At 49.8% G+C, this 24,694-nt stretch overlaps 1 long non-coding RNA gene across 1 annotated transcript; it reads right to left on the minus strand.

Moving 5' to 3' along the window:
- Positions 1–13,485: 13,485 nt before the first annotated feature.
- LOC143441545 (uncharacterized) lies at positions 13,486–19,939 on the minus strand. Its single transcript, XR_013109099.1, has 3 exons — positions 17,779–19,939; positions 16,385–16,524; positions 13,486–14,598 (listed from the first exon to the last, which is right to left on the minus strand). It is a non-coding gene; the product is annotated as an uncharacterized LOC143441545 (long non-coding RNA).
- Between the last annotated feature and the right edge of the window lie 4,755 nt (positions 19,940–24,694).

The raw sequence follows: 24,694 nt of genomic DNA on the forward strand, positions 1-24,694 counted from the left end.
GAATCTGAGGCAGGTAGAAGAGGAGTTTGAGGCTAGCTCTTTCCACAGGGATGTCAAGGATAGTCTCAGCTATACAGCAAGATCTTCCATCCCCCGAAAAGTACTAAAAGTTTGTTACAGCTCTCCTGGGTGGGGTGGGGGGATCTACAGGAGAAGCCCCTGGTCAGTCGAAGGCTAGGAGCGGTGACGGGACTCTGGCAGAGCCTTTCCCGTGGTGTCTGCAGAAGGAAGAGGCAGAGCCAACACTTCAGGACCAGTTGCCTTGCATGACCCCAACCAGCCTGGTGTGGGCTCCTGACCTGGGTGAGCAGGGCAGCTGGGTAGCCATGGCCCAGAGCAAGTGGCCAGGGAAGGGGTGAGAGCACAGTGATCCCTCTGATGCCTGTAGAAATTGGCCAGCACTGGAACAGGCTGTCCCCAGGGTTGGCAAGGCCTCAGATATTAAAACATCAGAAATGCATGCTTAATACAGATGGTACAGATGAAAATTAAAGGTGGTGTCTTAGGGTTTTACTGCTGTGAACAGACACTATGACCAAGGCAACTCTTATAAGAACATTTCATAGTGGCTGGCTTACAGGTTCAGAGGTTCAGTCCATTATCATCAAGGTGGGAACATAGTGGTATCCAGGCAGGCATGGTGCAGGAGGAGCTGAGAGTTCTACCTCTTCATCTGAAGGCTGCTAACAGAATACTGACTTCCAGGAAGCTAGGATAAGGGTTTTAAAATCCACGTCCACAGTGCCACGCCTATTCCAAAAGGCCACCCCTCTAATAGTGCCACTCCGTGGGCTGAGCATATACAAACCATCACAGGTGGAAAGTCAATTAAAATGTGTGGTGTGTGGACAAAGGGGCACCTAAATACATCTAATTTAGTCATTAGCTAATCAAGTATTACTTCTTTAACTGAGGAAGGTAAAAGATCACAGGGCCAGGTGTAGCGGTGTGTCCCTGTAATCTTAGCTCTTGGGAAGAGAGTCACCTTCCAGTTATTCTCAGCCACATATCAAGTCCAAGGCCAACCTAGACTACATGAGACCCAGTCTCAAAAACCAACTAAATAAACAAGTAATCATAGATCAATAAGCCAGGAGTAAGCAGAGACTGGCAAGAAAAATTCAGTGTAAGCAGAAAGTAGGAAGTAGTGATGATCCCAGTAGAAACCAGTGAGCTAGAAATCAGAAAACCATGGAGGAAAATCAGTTTACTTAAGACCTGGTTCTTTGAAAAGGTCAGTGAAGTAAACTTCCACTCAGTCCATGGGAGGAACAGAGGGTGTGGGTACCAGGTACAGCAGCAGCCGGGGAGCTGAGCTGGAGGCTTTGAGGTAGGCCATACGGTTTTTATCAAGACCTTGGAATTAAAGCAACAGAAGGATTCCCTTTCCAGCTGAGTCTCTGGACTCCGTTTGGCCAGCAGGGTGAAAATTTAAAAAGGTCTCATCCTATTAAAATGGAGGGCCAGACCAAGTGGTTTGTGTCTATGAGTTCCAAGACACAAAGTGTCTGATCCTTTCACGATGGATTGATTAACTTTTTGGAAGACCTGTCAAGATTCAGTTCAATGAGGAAGTAGTTCTGTCTCCAGGATGTCTGGTTATGGTTCCCACAATCATGCTGGAAATTAAACCCCACCTCCTTGACTCCTAGAAGTAGATATAAAGGGACTGGTGTGTGTATGTGTGTGTGTGTGTGTGTGTGTTTGTGTATGTGTGTATGTGTATATTTGTGTATGTATGTATATGTGTTTATGTGTATATGTGTGTGTATGTATGTATTTGTGTATGTGTGTGTATGTATGTATTTATGTATGTGTGTGTATGTGTGTATGTGCATGTATTTGTATGTGTATGTGTGTACGTGTGTGTATCTGTGTATTCATGTTTGTATGTGTGTGTGCATGTATTTGTGTGTGTGCGTGTGTACAAAGCACATCCATTGCAGCTGTTATTGGTTGTTCTGGGGCTGGAGTTTATTGCACACTATCTTTCTTCTGGAAGGGTTCACATTTTTCTGGTTCTGGGTGTGCTTAAGCACTGGAATGTCCAACACAGAACTGGGTCCGGCCTGTTCACTTTGGAGAACACTGGTAAGTTTTGTTGGGCTAGTGGGTCATCCTGAATTCTAGTGTGTCTGAGATGGACTTTTCAACATCAGATTTGTTCTCAGAGCTTGTATTAGGCCAAATGTCCCTCTAAGAGCCCTGGATGGGTCCACGTGTAGACAGAGGGAATCTACCTCCTGGCTCCTTCCTCTCCCAGGACCCCTTCTCTTGCCCATGGACACCTTTGCTCGGCTTTGCCAGCCAGGAAAATGGGGATCTGATCAGATTTCTCTGTGGGTGCTGTCAATCCCATTGTGTGGGCTCAGTCTTGAGTTTCACTGCCTTCACAGTGTGCCTGTTTTATGGAGTTCTCAAGAGCCATGAGTGTCCTATTCATTCCTTAGTCAGGGTGAGTGGCTCATACCACCTTGACAGAGTTTGTACCTGAGGATAGAATGTCACCATCCTTCTGAGGATTCCTGGTGGAGCCCTCCACAAAGCCAGATCAAATGCTGTTCCAACTGTGTTCCAGGTAGTAGGAAGTGCCAGGAACTGGGGGTATAGGGAAAGCTGCAATGGACTCTTTGTGGGGTACAGGTTGGCACCGCCACTTGAGCAGAAAGGAGGGTCACTAGCTGATGGCAAGCAGCCATACCCTGTGCAGTAGGAAGCTTGTGCCCGTATGGTGACGCAGTGACTTCCTTTCTCATGTCAATGACAGGGAGACATCCTCAGGTGCAGGCAATGGTGGGGGCAGATGTATCCCATTGTGTCTTGGAGCAGTGGTTGAGACATCTCTGAACCCTTAGGACCAGACCCCTCCACCATCATACAATTTGGTCACTCGGGGACAGGAGGACTGGAGCCTGGGCGGTACGCACACGGCATTCCAGCTGAGCTGCCTTAGATGGGAAAGTCCTTGTCAGACATGAGTCTCCTCAGTGCTTTGTCCCGGAGGTAGCTGTTTGAAGGAGGAGCCGATGAGCTCAGAGCTGGTGTGGGCAGTCTTGTCTGATGGGGGTGAGTGGATGGGAAAAAAAGGATGGGATGGAGCCCCTCACCCACACCCACTGTCAAGCATGGACAGGAAGAGGCCTGAGGCATATGCATGAGACAGCTTAAGGGTTTGTGGGTTCAGCGTCTTCAGAACACGCTGGGCTGGGAAAGACTGAGGGGATCGCAGTGGCCCTGCAGTGGCAGCCACTGGCTAAGCCTGCTGGACTAAACACCCACAACAGTGGCCACAGACTCAGATGCCCCCCACCCAGCCCTCAGGGGACTATGGGTACTCTCTGAGGGAAGACCCACGGAGCAAGGCCCCCAATGCTCTGCCTGATCCCATGCCTCCTTACCTGGAGCCCACCTTCTTTGTAAGACCCTCCCAAGGTCTGCAAGCAGGACCACCAGAAAACACCAGGCAGAGAGCAGAGGTACACGGGTTATATAAGCCACATGTCAGCTTGGTTTGGCAGGCTCACATAGGACTTGGGTTCCTTCTACAAGGAACCCAGAAAGAGACCAATATGGCAGCCTGGTCTCTCAGGCATCAGGAACTTAAGTAGGAGATGGCAGAGGAGGGGCTGTTGCCTTGGCCAGCTCCCACCAGTAGTTGCTACCCTCTGCATTCTGAGCTTGAAGTCCAAATATGCAGTTACTACCAGGTGACTCTGCTAGCAGCTGAGGTACAGCTCATTTCTAACCCCTGGAGCAAGCAAACTCCCTGTCCTGCCAGGCATCATTCTGCCTCTTGATGAAGATGAGGAGGTTTAGAGTCTGGCAGCTTTGCCTAGATCTGCACAGCATGCATAGGTAGGCAGGCCTGTGTGTGTGTGTGTGTGTGTGTGTGTGTGTGTTATATCTCTCCTGATACAAAGATTCTTTGGGGCCATTGCTTTTCACGTTGGGGCTAGGTATCTGACACTGGATGTAGAGCCAGGAGTTAGCTTGAGTAATAGCCACCTATGAATGGTGGAGGGAAGAATGGCCTGAAGATGGGTTTCCCTGGAAGCCCCAGTGCCTTGAGTAGCAATCCCTTTCCTAAGCTGATGAAGGTTGTAATGCCAGGCTCATTGGAGTAGAGGGCATGAGGACAAGGCCATTTCTAGAAATTCTCTTGAGACCAGCCCAGGATGCAGGGAGGGTCCATGTGCTTCATGAACAGTGAGTCTGAGTGTCTGTAGAGGGAAGTTGAGGCATTATGTGGCCCTGGAGCTCGGGACAACAAAAGGATGTGTCAGGGAACCAGCAGCTTTGCAGCCCTTAGCGAACACCATGGACACAGAGCCTGCAGGTCTCCCCAGCAGCTTTCTCATTAGGACAGTCCTGCTGAACTCAGAGCCACCGTGGAGGCCACACTGACCATGATGAAAAGTACCGCCTACTGGGGCAGGTCCTTGAAACCTTCTTCCTCCCCGTCATGACCTGGTTGATGGGCGGATTGAACAGCTGGGTGGTCTAGGAAATGTAACTATTCTTACAAAGTTGCAAAGAAAGTCCCCTCATCTAGAAAGTTACTTTTCACCTCTAAACAAACAGGTTTAAAAAAAAAAAATACAGGAAATGGCTGTTTGAGCAACAGAACAGCACTCCCAGAGGCACCTTCATGTAGATGTGAGACCGATTTAATTTTTGTTAGTTTCGACAGGACCTTGTCATATAACTTCGGCTGGCCTAGAACTCGAGGAAGCTTTTTTGCTTCAGCCTCCTGTGCACTGGGATTACAGGTGTGTACCACATCTGGCTCCTCGTTTGATTTTAAGCAAAGGGAAGACAGGATTTGGAATCCCAAGAAAAACAGATATGGCTGAATGGTGATTGAGGCACACAGAGGTTGAAATGAGTGAAAGTTCACGGGAGAAGGAGGAAGAGGGAGAAAGCCACCGGATTAGCCATTAAGAAAACTGTGTGGAGAACCCCACACAGGAATAGCAGACGACAATGATCAGCACCTCATGATTCAGGTGGGTGGGTGATGTGCGGATCCTGCTCTTCCAGGGATCTTCCTCCCTCTCCATCTCGAGCTGGGAAGTGCTGGGCTGGGGGCCAAGGAAACACTCTGGCTCTGACAGTGGACTCATTTTTAACTGATATTATTTCATTAGCAGCTTTACTCAGCTGGTTGGCAGCACCCCAAGCCGGCCACCAGCCGATGCCCCAGCGACAGGCTTGCAGAGCTCTGCCTGAATTTTCCATTTACATACCCAGTCACGGTGCTCTCCATTCTCAGCACCCCCTTTACTAAGCACCCTAGAACACGTCACCCTTCCAGGCTCAGCCCCAGGAAGGACATCAAACGGTTCCGACCCTGGGAACTTGGATGCTGGGAACCTGGGAACGGGGACTGGAGTGGGTAATGCATAGGTTATGCTATAGACTGAGGTGGCTGACTGGAGGGTGTCCCAGTGAAGGCTATGGCTAAAGCCTGTTTTCTGACAGGAGAGACTCTCCAAGCCCAGCAAGCCAAAGACCCCAAGGGCCTGCTCTCTGTCAGTCACTGTCCACACTAAGTTTAGGTGATATAGTTTCCTCCTTAAATAGCATCTAAGCGAACTGGCAAGTTGCCATCTCTTAAAACAAGTCTTTGATGCAAACAGACCTCACATATATCACACTCTAAATTAAACATTAGTGTGCCCACTCAGACCCCAGACACAAGCCCCGCCTATCCACCAAAGTGACAGGACCCATTGCACAAACTCACTTTCAGCTTTATCCCTTCTCACATGGAAAATTACTGCAGAATGCAAACACGGTGCACGACTCATGGAGACTGGCTGGATAGAGAACAGCTCATAAACATCAGAAAGGGCCTTCAGTGACATCTCCTCTCACAGCTACACAATAGAGGTCTGCGGCCATTAGGGAGATGGTGTCTGTCAGGACATCTGGTTGGAGGCAGTAGTCCAGATTCTATCTTAGGGGATATAGACCCTGCTACACACACACACACACACACACACACACACACACACACACACACACCTGATCAGCCACTACACCTCTGAGGATAGGGGGTGTCTGAATGTCATGTGGGGTCCTCAGGCAGGAAAAGGAAGCAGAAAAAGGCAGAGGCATTCAATTCCCACTATGGTGAGACTATGGCCTTGGGAACTCTGCACCAATAATCTGAAACTATTCTAAAGTGGAAAGTGTCCTTGGAATGGCCGCAGTGGAACAATCTCTGTCCCATTCACTTTCACACTAAGCTATATCGAGTGAAGATCTGGGGCAGATGTGTTCAGGTTGGGATGGATACCTTACCGCTGGAAGGGATCCTGAGGGAGAGCCTGTAAAATACTAAAACACTCCACTAGAGGGCGCGATGCTCAAAGTCTGCTCCAGGAAAATGTCACAAATGCCTTTCCTGGATTCAGTGGGTGGGTGGGTGTCAAGTCAAAGTGTGACAGTTATCTGAAGTACTGAGAGTGTGGGGGGCTCTGCAAGATAGGCAGCTGGCTCCCCCCGCCTCTCCAGGGTCACAGAACAGCAGAATTCCCAGGTAGCCTATAGCTCTGTAGGGGCTGCGTTTCATCAGAGACCCTGGGACACTCAGTGGAAGCCCCCTTTTCTAGGGCCCACCCCCAAGGTTAAGCTTCTGGTTGGCTGCGGCCATCGAGCCTCCTTACAGTAATTGCTCCGATGAAGCTAAATGTGTAGACTGCTTTCCCGGAAAACTGCTGACACGCATGTCTGGGAAAGGGGGGGCTGGTGAGAGACAACCTGATCCATAGGACGCCTGATGGCTCAGACCTTAATCAATCTCTACTCTCGCAGCTAAAGTAGTTATGATTTATGAAATTCTGCAAGTCGGATCCCTACCGCCCATGCGTTCTGAGCGGCAGAGGGGAGTGCCCACTGGACACCCTGCGCGCTGTGGTGTATCCACCGAGCGGCAAAGGGGAGTGCCCACTGGACACCCTGCGTGCTGTGGTGTATCCACCGCCTCCTCGACTTCTCTGAATGCAAATGAACACAGCATTTGGTATCTCCACTCGGATCTGCCACACCCTCAGCTGCAGCCTTCAAGAGATCTACCTGCCTCTTATCACTCTCATCCTCCAGCACATTCCTGGGACGTGACACAGGTTCACACAGGGACCCTAGGCTGGGGTCATTCTCTATGCATGGCGCAATGCCAGCTGAGGGAAGAGCTGTTCCCTCTGGCTCTATTCCTGGGGGACAAACACATTTGTATTAGGGCATTGGTCAGAAGTTGACAGGAAACACCAGCTTCTATCCAGCTTCAATATGTCTCCTAAGGCTGTGTGTGTGTTGTATGTGTGGTGTGTGTGTGTGTGTGTGCGTGTGTGCATGTGAAAGCCAGAGATCAAGCTCTGCCATCTTTTTCTACCATTCTCTACTTTATTTTTCGAGACAGGGTCTGTCACTGAACCTGGAGCTTGTCAATTTGGCTAGACCAACTGGCAGCAAGTCCAAGGGATCTTTCTGCCTTTATCTCCCAAGTGAGCTGCTGCTCCTGGCTAACACGGGTGCTGAGAATACAGACTCTGATTCTCATACTTGCATGGCAAATATTCAGAGAACTGGACAAAGGATTGGAAACAGGCCTCGTAAGCTGTGGGCTCATGACGAATGCTGGCCTTTGAATGCATCCAAGACGCACAGTCAGACAATGAATTTTCTTCTGTCAGACTTAAATTATAAACCCAGTTCTGGAGACAGAACTGATGAGGGGCCTGCTGGCAAGAAAATCAACTTCAATATCTGTCTGGAGAGTACAGAGAAGGTTCTAAGGGTTCACATGGACACAATTCAGCACAGTTCCAATAAAATCCCCAGAAACTGTCCCTGAGGAAGCAAGTTTCTGCCCCAAGATTTGCACATAGGACCAGCCATTGAATTTAACATTCAGACCTGGGGATGACCCATGCTTATGGCAAGAATCTGGGTGGCAACAGATGTGATATCTAAACACACTAAGTGGGTGAGACCAGGGTATACCTCAGTAGATTAAGGCGCTGGCTGAGGAATCCTGGCACACCTAGCTCTATCCCCGAAAACCAAGTTCGTGCTTCTGTAGGATTATCCTGATTACCTTAACTGATATGAGAAGACCCATCTCAATTATGAATGGGGCTATTCTCTGGGCAGGGAATCCTGGACTGAAGCTAAGAAGCACACATGCATTTGTTGCGTTTTCCTTGTGACCAGCCACTTAAAGCTCCTTCTGCCTTGACCTCCCTGCCATGATGGAACTGTGACCTGAGATAAATCCCTTCTCTCTTAAACTGCTTTTGTCTGGGTATTTTATCTCAGCAACAGGAAAGTAACTAAGACACGAACAAAAGGAGAACAGGACCTTAGAGTTCTGCATGAGTTCTTTACAGTTTTGCTCACAACAGCTAAGAGGCAGAAGTGGCCCAGGGCCCATCAGCGAGTGAGGAGACAACAAAGTATACGGTCCACACAACAGACTGTCTCTCTTCTCTGAGAAAGAAGGGTATTCTGACAACACAAGAGAGTGCCAATGGGCGTGAGGAGGAGGGACAGAAGCCAGTCACAAGAGGACAAACATTACATGATCAGCAACTCGAGTTCCCTGGAGCCACAAATGCAGAGACTGATGGCCCAGCAGTGGCTACCAGGTGCTGGAGAGAGAGGGTGATGCAGACTGGTGTCCAGTGGGGATGCAGCCTTATGGAGAGAAGGTAATCACTCTGGAGCTGAATGCCAGTGAGGGTTTCCCCGACATGAATTAACTGAGTACCTTCAGCTGTCTGTGCATTTGAAACAGACATATATACTTAATAGTATGTATATCTTCCCAGAAGAAAAACCCACATTAATGGCTTACCTACAACAGAACCCAAGAACAGACACTTGGCTGATGCATTTCAGACCCAGGTTCAGCTGTGTTCTGGAGGGGATGCCATTACCAAACCAGAACACCTGGTTCTGAGCCCAGCTATGGCTCTGGGTCAGATTTCTCAGCTCTCGGAGGTGCGGTCATCCATCTGTGTGGAGGAGGAAAGGGCACACACAACAGCTTGCTGTAAAGGTCAAAACCCAAACTGCATGTGCATGCAATGTGCTGAGCTTGGTAGGCCACAGCTCCCACTGTACAGCTGTTCTCGATGCTTTCCCTGGCCCATCTGACTCTTGGACATGTGGACTCCAGGCCTTATGACCTCAGTCTAGCAAGCAGGTCAGTCAGTAGGTTTTGCTCTGAATCTGTGGATTTGGGTGAATTAGGGAAAACCAGGGAGTAGGTATCATGGGAGCTGATTCTAGCGTGTGCTTCTCATCCACATGTCAAAATGGGATTAAGATAGAATGCACCATCTGCAAAGGAAGGTCTTCCACACATGTCAGAGGGGAGACGGAGTTTCGAGGGCCATAGGCCAGCAGCTGCAAGCATCCCCACAACATACTGAGCACCCAGGTGGTACCAAAGCAGAATTCCCACGTGTGAGACAATCGGGCTATCTGTTAGAGTCGGGGATCCCAAACTTTTCAGCAGAGTGAGAATGTAGACAGGTGACATGGGGGCCGAATGTACAGACAGCCACCCAGTGAGATGGTGTTGGGGTCCCTTGAAACTCACATGGCTGCTTGGCTGTGTGTGGAACTTGGGGACCTATCTAATAGCCTACCCAGCCAGGCCCAGCAGTGGCCCCTAAATCTAGGCCTCATCTAACCCAGACATGCCGACACAGATGTCTGGGGAATGCTGGGAACACCGTCCCAGGGATATACCCACTATTAGCCAGAGGGGAAGCCAGAGCTTCCAAGTACTCTGCAGCATGGCTGGGCCAGTTGGGAGCTGAGGAAGGAGCCCTCATCTGAGACTTTTCTGCGGCACACTAGAGTTACTGACACTCTGGGGCCTCACCAGCCTGTGTACCAGGGTCTTAACATGTCTGTGCTGAGCTGGAGCCTCTCTCTCTCTCTCTCTCTCTCTCTCTCTCTCTCTCTGTGTATGTGTGTGTGTGTGTCTGTCTCTTTATCTCTCTGTCTCTATCTCTGTCTCTCTGTCTCAGTCTCTCTGTCTCTCTCTGTCTCTGTGTGTCTCTCTGTCTCTCTGTCTCTCTATCTCTGTCTCTCTCTGTCTCTATCTGTATGTCTCTGTCTCTCTGTCTCTGTCTGTCTCTATCTGTCTGTTTCTGTCTCTCTCTGTCTCTGTCTCTCTGTGTGTGTGTCTGTCTGTCTCTCTATCTCTATCTCTCTGTCTCTATCTCTGTCTCTCTGTCTCAGTCTCTCTGTCTCTCTATCTCTGTCTCTCTCTGTCTCTGTCTGTCTCTGTTTGTCTCTATCTGTATGTCTCTGTCTGTCTCTGTCTCTCTGTCTCTCTCTCTCTCTGTCTCTCTCTCTCCCTGACATTCTGAGATTCCTACCTAATGCCTAGTGAGGATCCTGAGGACCACAGGTAATAAATATAAGACTTTCTCACTCCTCCTGGAGATGAAAGCTTCAAGAGTCCTGGACCGGCTTCTGCCAGGCGCCCCAGGATCCCCACACAGTGTAAACACCCTCATTGGCTCCCTCCAGCAAGGCCGCGTGCTTGGGCTCAGCTGAGACACTTCTGCCCTCTCCTGGCTGAGATGGGTACTACAAGGAGAGACTAGCGAGAAAAGTAGCGTGAAGCAGATAGGGGCAGAGCGCCTTCAGGAGCCTCAAAGACTTCACCAGGTCGTACAAGGAAGGCCCTGCTCTGAGGCATTAAGGAAGGACTTGGGGGAAACTTCTGGGCCCAGAACCGGGAAAGAGAACTAGAACAGTCTTCTGTGCCACATTCTTATAAATGGAAATACGGGCAACATTATTTTCTAGTTGGAGAAACCAAGGCTTTGAGAAGCAGATGCCTTTGTGGGTGCTGGATTGATGCTCTGGGGCCTGTGACAGGCTTGGGGAGAAGCAGGACCAACAATAGCAATAAAGTCAAGGACAAAGCTAGCCCTGGGGCTGCTGCACTTAGGGGCCATGTTCTAGGTGCTGTGCCAGCAGCCCAGGCCCAGCATTCCCTGTGCAGGGTCTGGCCATGTGCCCTCGCAGATGTCTAGAACTGACTCTGGAGTCCTTACCATTAAGACCAGGTGATATATAAAACTTGCAGGTTTTAGGGTCCACTGAGGACTTACAGATGGGTGGGGGGCTCACCTCCATGGGGTTCACTCTAGGCTTTGCAGAGCTCTGAGCTTGATCAGGACACGGACCATATGAGTCCCCACCATTACCTTAGAGCACAGGGCCAGTACAACACATGGCTACCAGTCCCTCCTCTGTAAACAAGCCTGGTTTTAATTTGAGGGTTCCAGGTCATAACTCTGATTAGCATCTGGGTAGCTACTAAGAGAGGCATGGGACCTCCAGGTGTTGCCAACCAATGCACTCCCAAAAGCCAGGGTTCATCATGTACCCCACTTACTTCGGGAGCTGCCAAGTGGTACACACTTGTCTTGCCACCCCACCCCCACCCCTGGCCTCCCAGAAGCACCAGAGTTCTGAGGACTTGCATTCTGGGAAGGGAAGTGCTATGTACCCGCTCCTGCTGGCAGCCAGGTTTTCATATTATTAAAGCAAACCTGGGCCAGAATATAGTCTGACTGGGGTGCCTCAGGATTCAGGACTAAACATAACCAGCTGTTTTACCCCAAACCGGGGTGTCTGGTGGTAATGTGAGGCCCATATGGCCTCCCAGTGCACAGAATTCAGGAGATCTAATTAAAATTGGTTTTTCTCTTACGGTTCTGGGGCTAGATCCCAAGGCCTCATGCCTGTGAACCACGTGCTACAGCACTGAGCACATCCCAGGCTGAAGAACTTCTACTACCATTCTGCCAGCCATGGGGTAGACTCTTTCTTGAGAATAATTGAAAAACAGCTTGCGGGGAAAGGTTCTGTCTCACTGGATCCCAGCTGAACCAGGATACAGGGAAGATGTTCCTTGGGATTGGGCCTCAGCCGGAGTCTCCTTTGGTGGCTTTGCAGCCAACTCTGTGGAACCCAAGCTGCCTGTTTCGCTGTGGATCTACTCCAGACCTCCCTTTCCGGATCAGCGGTGACAATTAATCTTGCTCCAGCCTGAAAGGTGCCCTGTGTAGACATTGCCGTCTGATTTTACTTTTCCTTCTTCCTAGACAACAGAACTGTGTGCCATGAGGACCAAAGGGGTCCAGACAGAGCCCCTTGTTCACAGAGGGCTGGAAAGAGTGGAGCAGGACCAGGCCAGGCCACTAATGTGTTTCCCTTTGTCCTTTCTCTTGCTGTCAAAGATACATTGGGTGTTTGTAGCTCCTGCAGAAGTTACCGGCACAGGCTGGGATGAACCGGTAAGGGGGCTGGAGCAGAGGGATGTAGGACGGGAGAAGGGACAGCAAGTGTAAGGTCCTGCCCAAGGCCACCAGAAGCCCATCCTGGCATAACGGAGTACCTAAGATGTCTGGTGTAAGGCGGGCAGCCCTCTGATCAGGTAGCTCAGGCTGGCCCAAGGAAGAACTGATAGGCGCATCAGTCACTGAGATGTCCACATTCTGGATTCCTAACAAGCACCAAGATATTCAGATATGCTAACTGGTCACCACCTAAAATGCCAGAAGGCAACTCATGGGTTCTGAAGTGAATAAGGAGAGGCAAGAGGACAATTCCCACACACGCAGTATCTGTGTATCCAGAGTAGGATAAATGTCTCATGGGAAAGGGTGGGCTAAGATGAGAACTCACTGCCCAGCACTGAGGGCCTCTGGATCAATGGACAGTGATGTCACAGCAAATAAGATCAGACGGGCCCTGCTCCTGTGTCCCCAATTATGCATACAATGGCCAGTCTTCCTGTCATAGACAGGAATACCAACACATGCATATGGCAGAGACCTACCTTATGAAATGTTTAGGACAGGGGCCAGTAAGGGTGCTTGTTGCCACAGCTGAGTTCTATCTGTAGGGCTTACATGATAGAACCAGAGAGCAGACTTCCGAAGTTGTCCTCTGACTCCCATGCTATGTGTGTATATGTGTGGGAGGGCAGTTATACATATATGTGTGTGCAAGAGTAGGCCTGAGGTTGTTGGTGTCTTTCTCAGTTCTTCTCTGCCTTATATATTCAGGCATGTCCGTAGTCCAGCTAGCCAGCTTGCTCTGAGGTCTCTTGTTTCTGCCTCCCGAGTGAGTGGGATTTCAGGTGGTTCACCATGACTGCTCACCATGTAAACATGCTGAAGATCAGAACTCAGGACCTCACGCTTGTATAGCAAGTGTGTTACCTACTGAGCCATTTTCCCGGTCCCTGAGATCTATACTTTAAAATAGTCACTTGGGCAGGGTATGGCGGCGGTGGCACATTCATAACCTCGAACTTGGGAGGTAGAGGCAAGAGGACCAGGGATTCAATGGGACCCTTGGCTATGTGGCAAGTTCGAGGCCAGCCTAGACTATATGAAACTCTGTTTCAAAACAAATACAGACCAAATAAAAAAAGCCCAGCAGCAGCAAAAACAACAAAACAAACTCAATTAAATGTTGGCGCTGGAGGCTGTGTCTGCCGTGGAGGAGAGCCCGGGCTCCATCCCCCGCACCAGGCGTTAAAGTAGTAAACTTTTTGTCCCTTTTATTTGTGACATTGAAACAGTAGAGATATCCCTCAGTGGCTGATCTAGGGAGATCTGAAGACACAGGACTGTGGTGTCCACAGTAGTGGAAAGATGTCTGTATGAGTGTGGGGTCAGGACAGGGCCCAGCTTCCTTAACCCAAAACCACATTCCAAGCTTTGATCCAGTTTAAACACACATCACCAGTCACGTGACCTTGGGAAGCAGCCTGTGTATTGCGTGAGCTTTTCCTGGTGGGTGTGATAGAAGAATTGTGTTTGTATTTTAAGCGTTCAAAGAGCTGCTTAGCAAGGCAGTGGGAATGGATGAGGTCATAGGAACCCAAGATTTGGCCACAAGTAACCTGGGTGGGCTGGGGGCGGGAGCTGGTGATGGCCTGTGTGTGTTCTTTGTGGGGGTGTTTAAATGTTTCCAGAACATGATAAAGCAGAAACTGGTGAACACCAAACACAAGGGCTCAGGGTTTCTTCCTGGACCCAGGTGCTGGTCAACTCCAGGCTCCCAAGTTTGTGAGGACTTTGTAGACGATCCCTGGCACCATTCCTGCTGTGGTACCCAGAGCACCAGAATCATTTCTTCCACAGGGATCTGTTGTTCCCTGCTGTGTCCCCTGTTGTGGCTTCTGTGGTCCGCAAAGCCTGGATCATCCACATGATTGCAAGAAGCAAGAAAAGAGATGCGGAGGGGACGTGAGACCAGGGGTTTGGAGCCTCCCAGGACCAGAAAACCAAGGGTTTCTCCCAGGACCTGGAATTTTCCACAGGCATATCTGTCTCTCATGTGGCTTAGCCACATCCTCATTGCTTGAGATGACCAGACCTCCAATGCAGGAACAGGAAGAAGGGGTGTGCTCTTTGCCTTATCAGAGAACTTTTCCACTGTAGCATTTGGGCCCTTGGGCCCGTGCTTGACTCCCCCTAACTTCCTGTGGGAACCCACATTGAGCTTCACCACAAGTTTCTGAGACGGTAGCTCCTTCACCACAGCCTAGAAAACAGGAGGGTCGGAGATGGGTGGCACACGAAAAGCTGAGACCTGTGTCCCCTTCCCCCTCCCCATCAGAACCTAGGTCCAGCTTTGGCCCTCACAGAATTCCCATACCTACCCCCATGCTGAACCCTGGGGAAATGCCCCGTGTACCCAGATGACAGGAAGTGTCATTCAAGACCAGAATGACAGTTTTCTAAGTGCTTCCTCTGAGACTTTCGTGAGAGATCACGGTGACCTTCAAACAATTTTCCCGAGCAGGGCCAGGCTGTGAGTAATCCTGCCATCATGCAAAGTTTGAACTACAGCCAGCCAGGCCAAGAGCTGTCAGAGTGGAGAGCACTGCTACCCAGACAGACGGGTAGGGGTGGGAGGGGGAATCCCGGACGCCTCAGGTGGGATGTTAGGATCTTCCACAGAGAGCACTTTCTGCTCAAGGCTCCCACCACTACCCCCTGGCCCAGAGATTCCCATTCCTTGATCCTAGGAGCTGACACTTTGATCTCAGGAACTCGCATAGACTCCTCAGAACTCCATATCCTGCTCCTTTGAAACCTGCCCATATCCTAACCACAGAGACCCCTGACACGGACCCACAGACCCATGTGCTGACTGTAGGACCCAGGAAATCCTCCAGGCTTTATCTCGTGGTACAGCAGGAGAAGCTAAAACAGGACCTTATTTCTTTCTATACAGAGGCCCACCTTTCCCCGGCCTCCTGGTAGCTGAGTAGAGTCAGGGCTGTCCACACTGTCTCCAGACATCACATGTAGTTGTCCTGAAGCTTTCTGGTACAAAATCAACGCCCCCCACCCCGGGCACCATCCTGGGCAGGCCCCTCCATATCCATAGCCAAATACCCACAGGAATGTTTGCCTCTCCCTATGGTGACAATCACCATGCCTAGTTGCTATGTGTGGTGAGGCTGTCCCTGCATCACACCAGAGGTGCCCTAACCCACAGACACGTTGGAGGTGAGTAGTTCTGCTCAGCAGTGAAAGCAACATGGGCGCACACACATGATATTGTCTGTGTTCAGCCAACACAATAAAAAGACTGAGGCCGTGACGTCTGTCTCTGTGTGTCATCCAAGGTTGATCTCAGGGCCTCAAGCATGCAAGCAAGTGCTCCATTTTGAGCTACATCCCCAGCCTCTTTTAATTCAGAGTCAGGGACTCACCGGTTTGCCCAGCCTGGTGTTTAGGTTACAATCCTTTTGCTGAAGCCTACCAGGTAGTTGAGATTCGAAGCCTGTGCCACCAGGCCTGGTGTGAAGTTAACCTTAATATCTTTTATTTAAATCTAACAGAATCATAAAACCACCACGTCAATCAGGAAGCAATGTCAGGAATGACAGATGCTCTACTCCCCGTAGCTTCGTCATCTTTGAACATTTGTATTTTACATGTACTGCCTGTGTCAATTCAGGTGCTGAGTTTTATCAGAAATACCGGACTTAGAGAGCTGGCAAGACTGCTCGGTGGGTTAAGGCAATTTCTACCAAGCCTGGCAACCTGAGTTCAATCCCCAAGACCCACGTGGTGGAAGAAGAGAACCAAAGCCTACAACTTATTCTCTGACACCCAAGTGTATACTGTGGCATGTGCAAGCCTTACACTAGATAGATAGATAGATAGACAGACAGATAGATAGATGTGGTGAAATTTTACAAAGGAGATTCTGGACTGGACTTAGAATTTACAAAATTTAGCCAACAAAGCATAGTCAGACAGGCTATGGACATACTCAGTCAGAATATAACCCAAGTTATATTCACAGAACTCACCTTAAAGGTGGGGGTGGGAGGAAGCAGGCAGAGTGGCCCAGTTTGTAATCCTAGCACTGCAGAAGCAGAGGCAGTAGTAGATGCTGGTATGCTCCAGGCAAGGAAAAGACCTTGTCTCAACAATCCAAGGCAGGTAGCACCTGAGGAATGACACCCATGGTTGACTTCTGGCCGTCACAAATATTTGCACTCGTGCATCTTCTTAAACAAGAATGCAGATACAAAGTAGACCCCCGTGCCCAATGCATACATAGATAATGACTGGTGTATTTAAAAAAAATTTTTTTTTTTTTGCTGTTATTTGGCAACAGGATCTCACTCTAATCCTTGTGACATGTGACTGTGGCTCTCTGTCATTTCTGAATGCACACAATCCTAGGTCATATCTATGACATACTGCCATGGTCTTTGATGGTCCAGTCTCATCGGTCTAGTCTGCACAAAGGACTCTGTTCGGCTCCACTGCAGCCACAGCATGTGAATGGAGTCAGAGAAACACCAGAAAAAAAATGAAGGAAGCCCAAAGCCCCTCACTGAGAACCACTGAGACGCGGTGCTAACCCCAACTAGGAGGCCTCTGAGGACTGGAGACCATCAAGGCCTCATTGGAAAGGGTGCTGACTGGTCTCAACAGGTGAGGGGGGTGGAATCTGCTGCCACCTAGGCAGACTGGACTAGGCTTTTCTAGAAGGAGTTGGAGTTTCCTATAGACACACTGCTTGGAGTCTGCTCTTGACATTGTCACCGAGAGCCATGTACCCTGACCGTAACTTGCGTAACCAGGACAGCCTGGCACAAGTATTCGTCACTGCCAGAGGCCCCCAGAAATGGTTGCAGTAAAAGTCACTGGAGCCAAGCATTCTCCTTGTAGGCTGAGACCAACCCAGGAAACTGATCTCAAACATCCCCAGGGCAGAGACTTCCCTAGTTTCCGGGATGTAATTTTCCAGAGTTGAAACTTTCCTCTCAAGTGGGGGGAGCATATTTATATAGCCACTGACAGCACACGCTAATTATTGAACCAATTATTTCTGTCCAATCAGAAGCCAGCCCCATCCCAGCCGTGGTCCCAGCACTAGCACAGACAGGACAGCGAGATCAGGAATTCTAGGTTGTTCCAAGCTACCTAGGGAATTCAAGGCCAGCATGAGACTCTGTCTCAAAATAAATAAGTGCTCTCTGAGTGACGGAAGTTTCAGTGCTGGGTGGGCATGGAGCAAGGCCAAACTCTGAAAGCCAAGGGAGGTGGAATGCTGGATCTGCTCCCTTTTTTGTTCTCCAGGTACAGGTCTGGGCACATGTGTGCAGCCCCTACAGGGTAGGAAAAGTTCTGGAGGAAGGAGGGCAGAGACTCATGGCCCTGCACACCTGTGGGACATGCAGGAGAGCCGTACCTGGTCACAGAGGCACAGAGGACACAGATGTGAACATCTGAGGGTGTGTGTCTGATGATGGCTCCTCTCAGTCCCAGGCCTCAGGAATCCAGTCTTCAGGGGGATGCACTGTGGCACATGGCATGCCTTAAATGGAACCTAACCAAACCAAAGCCAAAAAGCCGAGTCTCTTGCTGGACCTGAATGCCTTCTTGGGGTATAGGTGGCAAGATTTCATAGCAGAAGGCCTGTGTGGCTGCCAATGGCAAGGAGCAGGGAGTGGTGTGCTGGGGTCTGGCAGGACCCTGCAGATCAGTGTGGAGTCCATCTGCCCAGACAGCAGCAGCTCAGCACACAGACCGTACCCATAGGGGTAAAGGTCGTGACTTGTTTAGTCCCTAGTAACCAAGGGGACTGGTCAACACTAATCCTCTTCCTCCTGGGTGGGAAGGGGCTAGAAACACCTAGAACCTAGTACTTCTGTGCCAGGACAGCTTTAGGAGAATGTCAGATATGTCAGAAAAGGGAAGTGGCCAACCCATGGACAACACTGTCACTGCCCAAGGAAGAGCAGACCATGCCAAACCAGTGCCTGAGAAAGCAGAGCAACCCCTGCTGTCTAGACAGGCAGGAAGGTTGCCCCCTGGCTTCTATGGGAGAGAGATACCAATGGAGCTGGAGAAGAACTCAAACACACTGTGGCCCCAGCCTGAGGGCAGCAGGCACGTGGGCTTGCAATTTCTTCTGGAATGGTCAGGTGGAGGCTGCCTTTGCCTCCCCAGAAGGAGGGGAAAGTTCACATAATTCCAGACTTGCTGAGCTCTCTCTGGCTGTGAACCATGAACAGCTGAGCCAGGGAGGTAAGGTGGACCACTGTCTGGTGATGCATGGGTGAGTGACCTGGGTCACTCTCCTTGGGGCCTCAGATATTTTCCTTCATAACCAGTTATAGGAAACCCACATCATTCATCAGGATGAAATTCCAAACATTCTCCATCCACTGTGTGTTTATCGGCTAATGTTGCCTCCAACCAAACCACAACAACCTTCGCGGAGGAACAGAATCCAGGGTAGGCCATATTTCAAAAGGCCGAGGAAGCATCTGCTGGACCTAGCCGCTCACTAGGGCTGGTCAGTATGGGGAAACCATGGGGAGAGGGGAGGGCAAGCAGGAGATACTAGCTATGCCCAACTCTGACAAGACACTGTGTATACAGCACATAGTAGGGCATCTGGGCTGGATTGTGAAGCAGAAGGTACAAGAAGAGGGGTCTCAGGGACACGAGCACTCTTGCCGCAAAGCTGCCTGACAATCTGACCCAGAGCCCCTTGTGGACACCACAAGACAGAACAGAGCCAGTCAGTTCAGAGCGAGGGATGGGAGGCAGATCAGGAGCTGAAGCTGATGCTGCAGGCCCAGGGAAGCCCTCCCTGCAGCCGAGCCCTCTGAACACCCTTCACCCCAAGCCCTCAGCTCTCAGTAGGGATCCTGATGTGGACTGACAGGAAGGGGAAGGCAGGTGAGCGGCCCCACCATGGTCTAACTGGACAAGCCTGATTTGCTGGGTTTTAGCTCTGTTCCTTCACAGGTAGGAAGCTGAGCTCGGAGGATAGGACTTTCACAGCCTCTCCGGACCTCAGAATAGAACAGAAATAAGACCCTCAGCTTCTCGTCCTCGGCCATCCTCCTGTCAGTCCTGCCATGCACCAGACCCCACCAGTTCTTACTGCTCCCAGTTCCCAGCTGGCCTTCTCCAGCCCTAGAGCTGGCATGAAGCAGGAAGCTACTCAAGTCTTCTCCCTTCCTGAGAGTCCTGGAGACAGGCCTCGGTCAAGCTGAATCCAACTGCTGATGCACTCCCATGTCTGGTGCCCAGCAGGCATCTAAGAGGATCCATGATACTCTTGGCTTCACCTGCCACTTGTGATCCAAAAGTGAGTCCTGGGCACAACCTTGGATTCACTACTGCCTTCTCCTCATTCCTTGTGCCCTGTCACCATCATCACCAAAATCACTGTCACCATTGTCATCAGCATCACCATCCTCACTATCACCGTCATCACCACATTTTGCCTGCAAAAGCAAGAGCGGATCTCAGTTCAGTAGAAACAGACTTCAGCTCCCCAAACGTGCCCAGGAAGGAGAGACACCCTCCCCCCCTTCCCCTTACCACAAGGGAACTAAGACTTTTCAAGTCGTTTAGAAACATGGTTAATGAAGTTTATAAGTGAAATGTTTATGAACCCTTTTGGTGTTTTTCCATTTCCCTGATTTGTCACGACCAACTGTGAGTCACTGGTCACCAACAACTGAGTTAATCAGACTGGGGCAGCAGCTCCCACTTTCCTCAGCCAAGCATAAAACCTGCTGTCCAGAACCTCACCCGTCATAATAGCCCAGCGTCAACTTCTCAGTCAGCCAAGGCCAAGCACCAAGCGCAGGTGAGAACTATTTACGGGATCTAAGCCCAGGCACCTGGGTCGAGCTGGCCTCACTTCCAGTGGCTCCTGCTTGGCTGCAGCTTGCTATTCCAGCGTGCACTTTGGCTATCCGACCGTGCTCGAGGAGCCCGCATCTGTCCTGCGGCCCTGCTGTATTTTGCAATGTAGCCTTATTATCGCCTTGACTTGGTGTGTGTCTAGACTTCCAACTGCTTGAGCTCTGTGGGAGACCCGCGTTCCAAGAACCTAGGATCAGCCCACAGCATGGGTGATGCTTCTTTAATGACACACACTATGGCAGCATTCCGCTTGGTCCTGACGCTGGTGGTGACAAAACCTTTCCATGTGTTATCTCAGTTGATTCTCACAAAGCTCTGTAAATGTGAGGCGTTGTGACAGTCCCCTAAGGAAGCATGGTGGGTATCGCTCAGAGTCAGTAACCCATCCTGGGTCTGCTAACCCAGATCCTGGGCTGGTGACTATGCACACCACCCCAGCCTACAATGGTCACAATGTCTGCTGTATTCATTTCTTCAAATCATCCTTAAAGTCACAGAATTCTCACACTCAGAGACTTCTGTGACTGGGATCACATGACAGTGGTTCTCTTATGACTGGTCCCTCAAGGGCCAGTGAGATGGCTTCTGGGCAAACCTAATAGCCTGCGTCTGATCCCTGGATCCTACAGCAGAAGGAGAAAAGAAAACCTAACCTCTGACAACCACATACACAGCACGGCATACGTGCTATGGCACGCACGCAATAATAATGATGAATATAAAAAAAATTAAAAATAGAATCCTCAAGTTTCATCCACATTCTGGTTTGTTCAGGATCCTTCCTTGGTAAGGCTGAGTAACAGCCTGTTACATGGGCAGATCAGCTTATATAAGCTCTATGTAACCATTGAGAAATAGTTGCCTTTTCACTCTGGCTATAAATAGAATTGTGCAAATCTTGCCTGCTGCCGTCTCCAGTGCTTTTTGCCATATGCCCCAAGTGAAATCAATAGAGGGTACAGAAATTCTATTTTTAATTTGAGGAACTACTGTGTCGCTTTCACAGTGGCCATCTTGTTTTACACCCCCACCAGCAGCCCGCAAGCACCACAGGTGTATTTCCAAGGAAGCCCCAAAACACAACCCGAATGTATGAGCAACAATACCAAAAGGAGAGAAATGAGGCTGCACTAAGTCAAATGGCTCCCACATCACAAAGGAATCTATCAACAGAGTGAAGAGGCAACCTGCCGGGACCAGGAGTTAATATCTGGGAGCTATGCTGACAAGCCTTTCTGGCATAGCAAGGAGGTCCAGCAAGGCCCTAGCAGTGAAACAAACAACCCCAGTGAGAATGGGGAAGGACCTCTGTGGACAGTTCCCAGAAGAAAACACACCCCGGCAGGCAGCAGCAGGGGAAATGATAAAAGACTCACCAAGGAAATGCAAACCCAAACTGGCAACTTGCCTACACCTGCTAGGGTGGTAACAATGAAAAGACACAGGAAACAAGTGTTGGCAAGGACGCAGACAAAAGAGAATTCTTGTATACTCGCGTGGCTGGATGCAAATTCCTGCAGCCATTATGGAAATTTTTATAGAAGTTCCTCAGAAGAAACAAAAAACCCAACTACAGCCAGTTAGCTACTATGTGGTCCCTGAGCTCTGATGGAAGGAAATAAAACAATACACTAGAGACCTCTGCCCTCTCATGCTTATAGACACAATATTCTCAGTAGCCAAGAAAAGGAATCCAACAAGAGATGACTGGGGGCAGGTAGATATAACAATGGAATAATATTTATCCTGAAAGGAGGAAATCCTGCCATTGCATAATGACTTAAATGAACCCAGAAGGCATTAGGCAAGTGGAAATAGCCAGATACAGGGTGATAAACACTGAATGATTTCACTTTTCTGAGGAATCTATTAAAGGCCAAGTCCTAATGTGGTCGTTTCCAGAGTCAGAGGAGGGCAGAGTACCAGAGGATGTTGGGAGGGTACAAGTTTCAGTTAAAAGATGGGGCAAGTTCCTGAGCTTGCTGCTTCTGTGGCCAGGTCCTTGGTAACAGTGTAACGTGAGTTACACACTGCTAAGAGACTGGGGCCCCCATGTTCCAGACACACAGAGCACGTGATTCACAGGTCTGAGGATCTTCTTCCTCAGTCCTCTCATGGGGTATTCATGTATCAAAACACTGTGTTCTACACTGTCAATACACACAGTTTTATTTTACTATTTTGTTTTAAGGAAATGACTGGAAGGTCAAAGGTTGAGGTTCTAGAAGGAGGTCATACTTTTTCCAGATTCAATATGGAGAACCGGGAGGCATCCTGGAGGCAAGGTCCATGCAGTACTATGCAATCTTAGTTACTCTTCTATTGCTGTGATAAAACATTATGACCAAAACCAGCTTGAGGAAGAAAGGGTTTGTTTCACCTTACAACTCTCAGGTAACAGTGTATCATTGAAGGGAATCAGGAACAGGAACTCAAGGGAGGAACCTGGAGACAGGAGCTGAAGCAGAGGCCAGAAAGGGATGCTGATAGTTGTTTCCTATGGCTTTCTCAGCCAGCTTTCTTACAGATGGGGAGGAGCAAGATCCTTGCTGACAGAGAAAGAGGGGGGCACAGATAAAGGCAGGTAGGAGGCACTGGGGACCTGGGGCTAGAGAAGCCCCCTTCCCAGGGGCTGATGATGGGGGGCTGCCCCAGGAGACTGGGTCATGGCTAGAGTCTGACTCTCAGTGAGCAGCCCTTGGAAGTGGTTATGGTGGCAATAACCACCCAAACCAGGGGTCTCCACTGTGGACCCCAGCCTATGTGTGGCTGCTGGACCTGGGCACTGTGTGAAGCCCCCTGTAATAGTCAATGCCAGGCTATCCTCCCAAAAGGCCATGAAGGCAATTCCTACCCACCTTTGCTGATGTGTCCTATAGCAGCTCCTCCTGGAGCCTCTGCCCCAGGCTAACAGCATTCCAGCAGTTATAGTCTTCACTGATTGAGAAATCAGCCCAAGCCATGTGTCTACACAGGCCACAGCCCTCCATGGTGATAAATAGAGAGAAATGTAGAAATATGCACAAGCCTACAGAGGAACAGCCTGCCTGTCATCACGGCCTAATCATGGTGTCACAGCTCAGACCAGAGGGTGTATGGAACTAGGAAAAAAACACCCCACGCGTTCCGGTCACATGCCACAAACCATGTTATAATGGGACCATTGCAATAAATAAAGTTTCTGGGATAAAAACAGAAGGCAGAAGTGGAGAGAAATGAAAGACACCGGCAGAGATAGAGGCAGATGCACAGACAGGGAGAGGGGGAGAGCCACAGAGGCTGGCCAACAGCAGCCTGGGGGTGGGAGGAAGCTCGGGGTCCAGCCAGCAGAGGAATGAGCTAGATTGGGAATGGGGCTCAGAGGAGAGAATCTCTTGGAGGAGTCTGGGGTCTCCTGACGATCTGGCTGGCACCATGGAGAAAGCACTGGGGTGTAGTGAGGTACTGCAGTGAGCTGAGGCAATGTGGTAGGGTGCAACCTCCTGTTGGTCACCCAAGCATAGGTGATTACTGATTAAACTCTAAAGGTGTTAATATTGTGAGCTGCAACTCTTGCCTCACAGAGAAGTCTGCATTGGCTCCTGGGGCAGACAACTTTATGCAGCTGATATACAAAAGACATGCAGGTCTTTGAATAGGACAGAGAATGACCAGGAGAGGTTGAGAGGCCCTGGCTGGACCTGGCGAGCAGGAAAACCCTGTGAAGAAGGTGTATGTAGACATGGGGACAGAAGCACAAGGTGGGTGTGCCAGAGACTGACAGAGCAAAAAGCCACTTCATCTTGGGTTTTAAGTGTAGTCCTTAGTGGGGCCAGTGAAGAGGTTTGGCCTTTCAGCTACTTATGAGGTTGAGTCAGAAGTTTAAGGCCAGGGGCTGGAGAGATGGCTCAGCAGTTAAGAGCACTGGCTGCTCTTCCAGAGGACCCAGGCTCAAATCCCAGCACCCAGATGGCAGTTCACAACTGTCTGTAACTCCTCTTCCAGGGATCCAACACCCTCACACAGACAAACATGCAGTCAAAACAGCAATGTACATAAAATAAAAATAATAAATTATAAAAAAAAAAAGTTCAAGGCCAGCCTGGGCTATATAACAGCTTCAAAGCTAGCCTGGAAAATGGAGCCAGATTCTATATCAAAATAAAAATTTCAGAAACTATAGGGTTGTGTGGCTCAGTGGTACAAGACTTACCTGGCTCTCACAAAGCCCTCAGTACAAGCATTAGCACGAAAGAGAGCTGGGGGAAGGGAGTACGAATGAAAAGGAAGAGGAGGAAGAAGAGGGGGAAGAAGAGGAGGAAGAAGTGGGAGGGAGGGAGAAAGGAGAGAGGGTACAGACTTCATCCTTTCACTCAAGGATAGCTACTGCCTCAGCCAACTGAGAAGGTTTGCTATCGTATGGATAGTAGGCTTTGAGCAAACAGACAGGCCAGGGG

This window comes from Arvicanthis niloticus, chromosome 2 (assembly GCF_011762505.2).
Source record: "Arvicanthis niloticus isolate mArvNil1 chromosome 2, mArvNil1.pat.X, whole genome shotgun sequence".
Classification (NCBI taxonomy): domain Eukaryota; kingdom Metazoa; phylum Chordata; class Mammalia; order Rodentia; family Muridae; genus Arvicanthis; species Arvicanthis niloticus.